Consider the following 10,000-nt stretch of genomic DNA (forward strand, 5'->3'; position numbering starts at 1 on the left):
TATTAAGTGAATATGAAGAAAAATTACATCCAAGTACAAATTCCATGCAAGCTCTTATGATTAAGATGTCAGATATATGTTTTCTGGAATTTTTTTTTTTCTGTAACATGATTACTTGGCCTTCCCATGTTATCCTTCTTTTTCATTCTTTAAGACTCAAGGCTTTACATACTAAGAATTTAGAATAAAGATACGAAAGTTTTTCAATAGTCTTATACTATTCAGGATACATATTTGGTTAGTAAGCCTCATTACAAATAGAATTTACCAATGAAAACGAGTGAAAGTTATAATGACTCATATTAAAGATGACTTTCAAAATATTACTTTGATATACAATGAGACAGTTAACAAACCAGTACTACTTTGCAGTATCTGCATTACTTGGAATAGCAACGATCTACAAAAAATAAGATACTCAGAGATGACAAGCACCTAAGGCAAAATACCCAAGGGTGGAAGGAATAAGATCTTAAAATTTTTCAGATTTCTGGAGGCATTTAAGAAAATATTCTCTTAAAAAACGGATCATAATTCTTGTTTGACATAGGAATGAATTTAAAAGATTATTTTCACTTATAATGTTATAAAATAAAATTGGAAAATTAAAAGGAATTTAGATCACAAATGTCAACAAGACTGAAACTACTGTACAGTATCTGCAGATGTTTGTGAGAAAAGCTTAAAAAATCAGACCTCAACGTAGTACTTAAAATCATGGCACTAAAGAAGGTGGCACGTTTTAATAGGAAAAAATCTATTTTGGTTTTGTCAAGAGGGTTACTGATATCAAGAGGAGGTCAGAGAAAGACTTTTTTTTAACATTTATATCTTACGTTAAAAAGTGGCTGAATAACTTTATGACAGTTTAAAACTTTATGGAATTCTTTCCAAAGCATTTAATAAAATTAAAAGTAGTACTCCTTTATGATGAAGAGGATGGGTAAAGTTCGCCACATAATACCTGAACTCATGTTTAGCTTAGAGGGTTGAGTATCAAGGAACTAAGTAATCAATTATGAAATGATTCGATTATAATATATCTGTTTTCAAAACTGTCTACGAACTTCTGATGGTAGGATGCCAAAGAAACTAAAACTAAATTTAAAAAAAAAAATTCAACAGCCTAATCAATTTTTCTTTATGCCAATCAATCATTAACTTATATATCATCCATTGTATTTGAAATGCCATAAATTCTAAAAACCTTACAATGCACACAAGAAATGTATAAAAAATAATTATACTATTAGATATACGAATTTCAAAATTTGTTACAAAGCTTTTATCCCCTTATTGAAGAACTTGCCACTTGGGATATTGAAGTAATGTGTATATAATGGACCTTCATGAACACTGCACATCATAGTTGACTAAATAAGCGTATTTAGTGAAAGGTACAGTGAGTTTCCTAGTCACAGTTTTATAGTACCATAAAAACATGATACTGTATACACATACATTGAATTTTACTATTGAAAAAAATCAGGGTCAAAATCATTTTAGTTAAAAGTCCAGTGAACGAGTGAATCAAAGTACTATTGTAATAAAGGTAAAACACTTACAGGAGCTCCTACGTATCCGGGCAGACCCTTTTCACCTTTCGGCCCTGAATCACCCGGGCGCCCTTGGGCACCTTTATCTCCCTTGTTTCCTTTGGGACCTTGTGGACCAGGAACACCTCGGTCACCTTTTTTCCCCTGCAAAAAAAAAAGAAGTGTTGATTATCATCACTCTCCAGTCATAAGTCATTTTGTCCAAATGACTGTATTAGACCAATATGGATGAGTAAAATACTATAAGAATATATCACATTACTCAGAGTCCGGGTTTGAGTCCCCGCTCTGCCAACCAGGAATCAAAGAATTTATTTGTGGTGATAGAAATTCATTTCGCGATGTGGTTCGGATCCCACAATAAGCTGTAGGTTCCGTTGCTAGGTAACCAATTGGTTCCTAGCCACGTAAAAATATTTAATCCTTCGGGCCATCCTTAAGAGAGCTGTTAATCAGCTGTGTTCTGGTCAAACTAAGATATACTTAAATTTGACGCAGAGTAAGAGAGCTGTGGCCGTAAATGCATATGCACATATGAATAGGAACTCAATTACTTACTGGGATAACTATTGTGGTACAGTTTGTGTCTCCTCCCTGAGCAGCACCGTCACAATTCTGGGGTCTCCTTTTTCGCCTTCTCTCCAGGCTCACCTTTCTGGCCTTCGAAGACTAGACCCATGGGACCCTTTTCTCCTTTCTCGCCATCGTAACCTCGGTCACCCTGTTCGATGATCAGAAACAATGTATCAAATATAAACGTGGAAAATATCGCATGAAATCAGTGCTTTGTTTGTGTTCTTCATGCTAAGTTAATAAGCAAATACTAATAACAATAATTACGATACTGTACATTCGTACGAATATTCTGCTATCACAACACCCAAGACAGGCCCTACTAAAATTAATAATAACAACTCTTAAGTACTTAAGGACTCTGCCTTCCAATTTATAAAACTACCAAAAGCCAAGGCTTAGTGCTAAGACCAGTGGCCAGGAATAACTTTAGCTCGTGTACTCTGTCATCAAAATCCTAATAACAACGAAGAGCTTTAATCTAACAGCTATACAATTAGTATAATGAAACAGCTAATTCCACAAAGAATCCACAACACGGCTATGTACTTTAATACATAAAAATGGAAGCAAGTTATTTATATCAATTTTGGAAGAGGCAAACTGTCCCTCGACCAACTGTACTACACTGCGGTTTACTTTTGGCGTGGCATCTACTTCTTCTATTGGTATTATCATCTCTGATTGGATTTTAGACTATTTCAAAAGTTGAACTCTTACATCTTTAATAATAATAATAATAATAATAATAATAATAATAATAATATTATTATTATTATTATTATTATTATTATTATTATTATTATTATTATTATTATTATTATTATTATTATTATTATTATTATTATTATTCTGGATAACTATACTGCAATACAGCTACATCAACTATGATAAGACAATTTCAGCTCCTGATAGTGTTTCACAAGGTGTTCCATACATGCTGCAGTGCAAATTTCTTCAACTGTAGTTCAGATTTTTTTTTTTAACCATCAGTTAAATTTTCCTTCTTAGCCTATATAAGATATTCAGACCTGAATCGTATACAGCTAAAGGTGCAGCAAATAACGCTGTTCCCATACCATTTAAGAAGGAAATTGAAGCTCAAGGTAACATACAAAATGAAACCATCACATTTGACAGTTTAGAGAAATAAAATCAAGTTTGTTTTATCATTTGCGGAGTGCAACAGCAGCATACACGACAGGAGATGTGTTTTGCGGCTTTCCCTTTTTCTGGTTAACAACTGTGCCCTGTTCAAATTTGCAACAATGGATAATGACCCAACAATCTGTAAACAGTACTTGTGCTTTCATCAAAATGCAACCACATTTACTTGAATGGTACTTTCAGTGTAAATCTTTCAGAAAATGAAGCCTAACCTTATATATAAAAAAAAACTGGCCTGGGTCTAACGTTATATAACAGAAGATCCAGTAAGCAAAGGAGTTAGAGACTGCACACCTGAAAACAAACGAGTTAAATAAGTCATAAAAAGTAACAACACTCAGTCGTGTACCTTCGCTCCAGGCTGTCCTGGGAGACCATCTTCTCCTCTTCTGCCAGGGGGGCCAGGTGGTCCCTGGGGTCCTTGTCTGCCATCACGGCCAGGCTCGCCCTTTTCGCCTTTTCCTGCTGGGAAAGGTCCGATTGCAGGTTCTCCTTTCTGGCCCTTGACGCCTTCACCACCACGGAAGCCCCGTGGCCCTGGAGGTCCTGGTAGACCTGGGGAACCAGGTGCACCCTGTATTTGAAATTTCTCATTACTCAAAAAACACACTGACTGACGGTACCAGGCAAGGCCTGCTGCAGATTAAGAGAAAAATGGACCTATGCAATCATCGCTCTGTGTATGATCTCATTCAGGATTTTCTGAGTAGATCCAGTTACCTCATGATACACACTGAGGAACTTCTAGTTTCAAAATCTCAAAATTTAAGGGGGAAAAAACTTCTATGTTACGGAAGGACATATAAACTTGTTCGGACCGAGAAATTTCATGAAAAGCTTAGATGTTAAATTTCAAATAGTAAGGAAAAGTCCCAGATTATCATGAAACAAACTGAATCACCCGACTACTTGAGATGAAGAACAAGATTCAAGAGCTCAGTTATCAAGGAAAACTAAATCGATAAGCAAAGAATGGCGGCTTTGCTGAAACAGCTTCTTATTATTGGCGTCGATAAGATCTGATGCAGATTGCGGACCTACGAGTTGGCTATCAGTGTGTACTATGATCATGTATTTGCACTACTGAATTTTTTTTTCAGCTATAAAAGAAAAAGTACTTTAATATGGCAAGTTTTGGAACCTTTAAACATAGGATACATAATGGTTATTGATCAGAAAGCATAGATACCATCACGTTTATCTGCTGTTCCTTTCTTCAACATGCCATCATTCTGTAAAAAGTGCTTTCTGGTGGGGCACGTTTTGCCTTAACTGTCTCTCATTCCTACAGCAAAAATAATCGAGAATTACGTTCCACAGAGCTATGATATAAAGCGCGACTTTCGCATGTTTTGTAACAATAGCTGGTAGTTTACTATTAAGAATGTACTCTTAGCAAGAAATTGCCAATTTAATTAATCTAAATGTTCAGAGATTGTATCCAAATGGTTCTGGTAAACTGTAACACGGTGCTTGAGAGGAACTGGAAAAAAAATTTACGAAAAACTGGTTAAGTGCACAACTGCTTTTCATTATGGTTGAAAGCTTCTAGGACGAAAAATAATCAAAATTTCCCTTAGATGCAGCTTTATATATTATCACAGTCTTTCATTTTCACTCATATTACTTGAAACCTTTTGAAAGATTATACCCAGACGCCATTCCCCAGTTATTTGGTGAAATTTTCGATTGCTGACTGAGTTTGAATATTTTCTTCACATTTTAACATATGCATATAGAACGGGTTCTTGCTGTCTGAACGAGTCGTGAAGTGATGAGAGACGAGAGAGACGAGAGGAAGAGACGAGGAGAGAGAGAGAGAGAGAGAGAGAGAGAGAGAGCATTAATAAAAATAGGAAACTTACATCTGTCCCATTACATCCGTCTAATCCTGGTCTACCTGTAGGTCCCGGGGGACCAGGAATACCAGGGATACCATTGATACCGGGGAAACCATTCAGGCCCATTTTACCCTGAAACAAAATAAATATCATATATATGTATAAGCTGAATTGCCAATAAAACAAGAACTACTACTCAAACGAATATCCTCTCTCGTGTGTCAGTAAAATATTAACACGGCGTCATCACAGCTAAAGATGTTTACAATTTGACTTACTCTGTCACCTTTCGGTCCCGTGGGTCCTTGTGGACCAGGTTCACCTTTCTGGCCCTTTGGTCCAATTAAGCCCTCTACACCTGGGAATCCTTGTTGACCTTTGACACCCTGGGGACCTGGCTGGCCAGGCGATCCCTGAAAAGAAAATTGATCACGAACTGTGTACTACACTAGAACATCACCATGGTAAGGAGGGAGGCCATGAATTAATTTCAATTAAGATTACTAAAATAAACAACCTGACACACACAATATATATATAATAATATATATATTATATATATATATAATATATATATATATATATATATATATATATATGATATAATATATATATATATGCATGCAGTAAATCCAACTGACCACCATTCATAACTTTTCTCAGATCACCTGACAAGCCTTTTAAACTGCGTGATTTGCCTATTTACATCTAAAAAAAGGAATTAAATACTAAGGCCAAAATTGGAGTCCAAAATAACTTTGGCATGAGAGAATCTAGGAAAATCTTGCTTACATGCATCTCCAGTTACTCATTGCCGAACAACCGCACCTTTTATGTATGTGCGTATCCGAGATACGTGAAGAATAGTATAAGGTTTGGAAGCCTGGTATGCTAAAGTATACTTTGGTGAAAACCGGCATGTAAAAAGATGAAGAGTTAAACTATTCAGTTCCCCTTAGAAAATTATTGACATTAATAAATACCTCAAAATCTGCATACAAGTTTTGAGTATCTATGAAACCAAGTAATGAAAGTCTGATATGTAACAAGAAAGTGCATTGGATCTGTTCAAGGCTTTTGATTTCATCCTACACATAATTTAAAAAACCCTTCCTCATCCTCCCAACCCACACCTATCCCTACCCCAAGTCTTCTAAAACTTGACTAAATTTTCCAGTTCTGTTACAGTGCTGCCTCTTCACATCTCTTTATATCCTTCAATGATAAAGAAGTGCTAGGTTTCCACTATCAGTTGTGAATGTCTGGTTAAAAGTCCAGTTACGAGTAGTCCCACAACACTGAATGACACTGGGAACACATATGTAGTGTCAACTAGCCAGTACTTCTACCCTACCTCATCTTTGACCACCAGCTGAAGCTGCTAACCATTTACAATTGGATCCATTGGTGGCGACATGCTGGGTTCGAACCTCGGACTTTGCTAGTGAAGCATATCTTTACACATCTAGTACTGCTAGTCCTTTCTTTCAAGACTGGGGCGAAATGGAAGTTACAGCAAAGGGCAGCATGAATAATGTATTCAGTATTTGAAGTATTCTTACATCTCAACTCCAAATGTTGAAGCATTGCTGGAAATAAGGGCTTTAAATGGAGAAACTGTTAAGCAAACTGATGGTCTACTGAATGCTCGTACCTGAAATTTCACAAGTCACTACCAGGATCAAGTCCACTTCTTTTTTAACTTAAGTAGGCTAGTCAAACATGTCACTGTGGACACATAAACTAAAAATGTCAAGACTGCAAAACAATATTACCCCACTGGGAAGATAACCTGTCATTGGCTCATCAAAACCCAAGTCATCACGTAGTTAATAATGGTCATCATTTACCTGAATGTGTAGAACTCTCAGTATCGAGAACAGGAGTAACTCTGTATAAGGTCCACAATAATATATCAATGGTAGAATGTGACACTTTATAAAACGTATAGGGTTCGAAAGATTTTTATACATTTTTATAAACTCTCACATTCTGCCATTGATGTATTATTGTGGACCTTATACAAAATTATCTGAATGTCAGTCACCTGTTATCTTGTCACAACAGAATGGTTATCATTGGTGATAAGACTGTCATTTATTCAGAGAACTATCAAGTCAGTAACCAAAGTTCTAGGAAATGTGACACTCTTGAGAAATAACATAGACATATTGAGACTACCTGGTGTCTGAATTTCTCAGTAGCAGTCACTAGCTGATAACTTATTCTAATTGCAGTTACTTTTCCCATGATCTTCATTCTATGACCCTTCTCTGTAACCCCTAAATACTACTACACGGATTCCCTCAACTTAAGACATCCAACACACATACATCATTGAAATATTCGTCCATGTCCCAAAGGAAGGATCTGACTGGTTAGAGTATATAAATTTCACTGTTGAATTAAATGAAAACTTACCCTAGATCCCTTTTCTCCAATGCATTTGCAGCCACCGACAGTACAGTCACCCCCTCCACAATCTTGGTTTCCGGGATATCCTGGTCCACCCTGAGGTGGTCGAGGCTGAACTTGAGTCCGAGACGTTCCGTCGTAACGACCACTGGAATCGTAGCCGGGACCATATCTACTGCCATATCTTGTCTCTGTCGCTCCAACGTAGCCGCTGCTGCTTGCTCCTGCAGATCCACTATCACTGCTTCCATATCCTTCTCCTGTGGGAGCACCACCAGCACCATATCCGTCTCTACCTTCTCCATAACTGCCTCCTCCATATCCCTCTCTGCTTCCATATCCCCCACCAGCACTACCACTATAACCATCTCTACCCTCTCCATACCCATCTCTGCCTCCATATCCTCCTCCAGCACTACCACTATAACCATCTCGACCTTCTCCATACCCATCTCTACCCTCTCCATACCCATCTCTACCCTCTCCATATCCATCTCGGCCTCCATACCCTCCTCCAGCACCACCACTATAACCATCTCTACTTTCTCCATAACCCTCTCTGCCTCCATAGCCCCCTCCAGCACTACCGCTATACCCATCTCTACCTTCTCCGTAGCCACCGCCTGCACTAGCACTTCCATCTCCATATCCATCTCTTCCCCCTCCATAACCATCTCTACCCCCTCCATAACCACCGTCTCCATAACCATCTCCAGAACCCTCCCTACCTCCAGCCCCCGCTCCACCATCGCCATAACCATATCCCCCTCTTTCATAACCACCATCTCCATAACCCCCGTAAGCGCCACCCGCGCTGCCTCTGCTGCTCCCTCCATATCCACCACGACTGCCAACAACACCTCCCTCACTGCCGTAAGAGTAACTATAGTTATAGTTGTGGCCGTATCCCGACGTGCCACTGCTTGTCTGGGGTCTCTTGCCGCTATCCCTGCTTGTGCTTTCCCCATAGTAATATCTGCGACCACTCGTACCTTGAGCCTCGGCATCATTGTAGGCTCTTTCCCTGTCAGCATCCGAAGAGTAGTTTTTACCCTCATCTCCGTCCGCATAGCCGCTGTCGCTCCCGCCGAAGGAGAACCTTCTTTCACCTGAATGGCTTTCCGAATCAACAGGTCTAGGCTTGCCGTAGGTCAGGCCTCCATCCTCACTGCTGGAGTTTAGGGTATATACATCGTAATTTTCGTAGTCTTGGTGATCCTGTCCATCTTGCCCGTCTTGACCATAATCTAACGAATTTCTGTGATCATCAGTGTGTAGGTCGCCTGATGTTGGGGTTCTCTCTGATGGCGACTCGTCTCCCCAGATTCCTAGCCATTGCTGATGAGAAGAAAAAGGGAATGGTTAATATTTTGCAAGACACAACACAATCAAATTTATGAAAAAACATGTGTATGAAGAGATAAAAATATGCTTTTTGAAGTAAACTGAAGTTATAACTAATGATTTAACTGACGTTTGAGATCTTAATACCACCAGAGGAAGAGTTGGCTTTCAAAATACTGAATCTATTAATGGAATATGTTTACTTATATACTAATTAGGGGCCTTTTTCTAAATTTAACACCTATACAATATTTAGTCACTATGATTCCGATTCCTGTACAACAGATTTGCATAAAACAGTTGGTGACCTGCATCCACGAAAAATCAACCTGCACAAACAAGCAAAAAGGTTATCAGAATACTAGTTCATGTTGGACGAGTCGGTTACGTGTTCAACTACCGATCTCAGGGTCCGGGTTCAATTTCCCCGCTCTACCAACTCAGAATCAGAGGAATTTATTTCTGGTGATAGAAATTAATTTCTCAATGTGGTTCATATCCCACAATAATCTGTAGGTTCCATTGCTAAGTAACAATTGGTTCCTGGCCACATAGAAATATCTAATCCTTCGGGCCAGCCCTAGGTGAGCTGTTAATCAGCTCAGCGGTCTGGTAAAACTAAGATATACTTTTCTTTTTTTAACTAGAATAGTTTCTCGAGTGTGGATGTCTGCTTCTGCCAGAAATTTATCTCTTTTGGAATTTGATAGGTTTCTGTCTCTTATTAGCAGTTATGACTTGGACCATCGACCGATGGTCTCTGGTTTGCTAATATTTCACAAGTATACCTTAGTTTAACCAGACCACTGACCTGATTAACAGCTCTCCTAGGGCGGACCGGAAGGATTAGATATGTTTTTTTTTTTTTTTTTTTTTTTTTTTTGCGTGGCTAGGAACCAATTGGTTACCTAGCAACGGGACCTACAGCTTAGTCTGGGATCCGAACCATATTATATCGAGAAACTAATTACTAATCCCCAGAAACAAATTCCTCTGATTCCACGTTGGCAGAGCAGGGAATCGAACTCGGGACTACCGATTCAGTACGCAAGCACGTAAACCACTTGTCCAACGAGGAACTCCAATATTTCATAAGTTGTATTT

The 10,000-nt window shown here is 38.5% G+C and overlaps 1 pseudogene; it reads right to left on the minus strand.

The window, feature by feature from the left end:
- The window catches only part of LOC135224702 (collagen alpha-2(IV) chain-like), a 377,596-nt pseudogene that overhangs the window by 140,029 nt on the left and 227,567 nt on the right, over window positions 1-10,000 (minus strand).

Source organism: Macrobrachium nipponense, chromosome 12 (genome assembly GCF_015104395.2).
Source record: "Macrobrachium nipponense isolate FS-2020 chromosome 12, ASM1510439v2, whole genome shotgun sequence".
NCBI lineage: Eukaryota > Metazoa > Arthropoda > Malacostraca > Decapoda > Palaemonidae > Macrobrachium > Macrobrachium nipponense.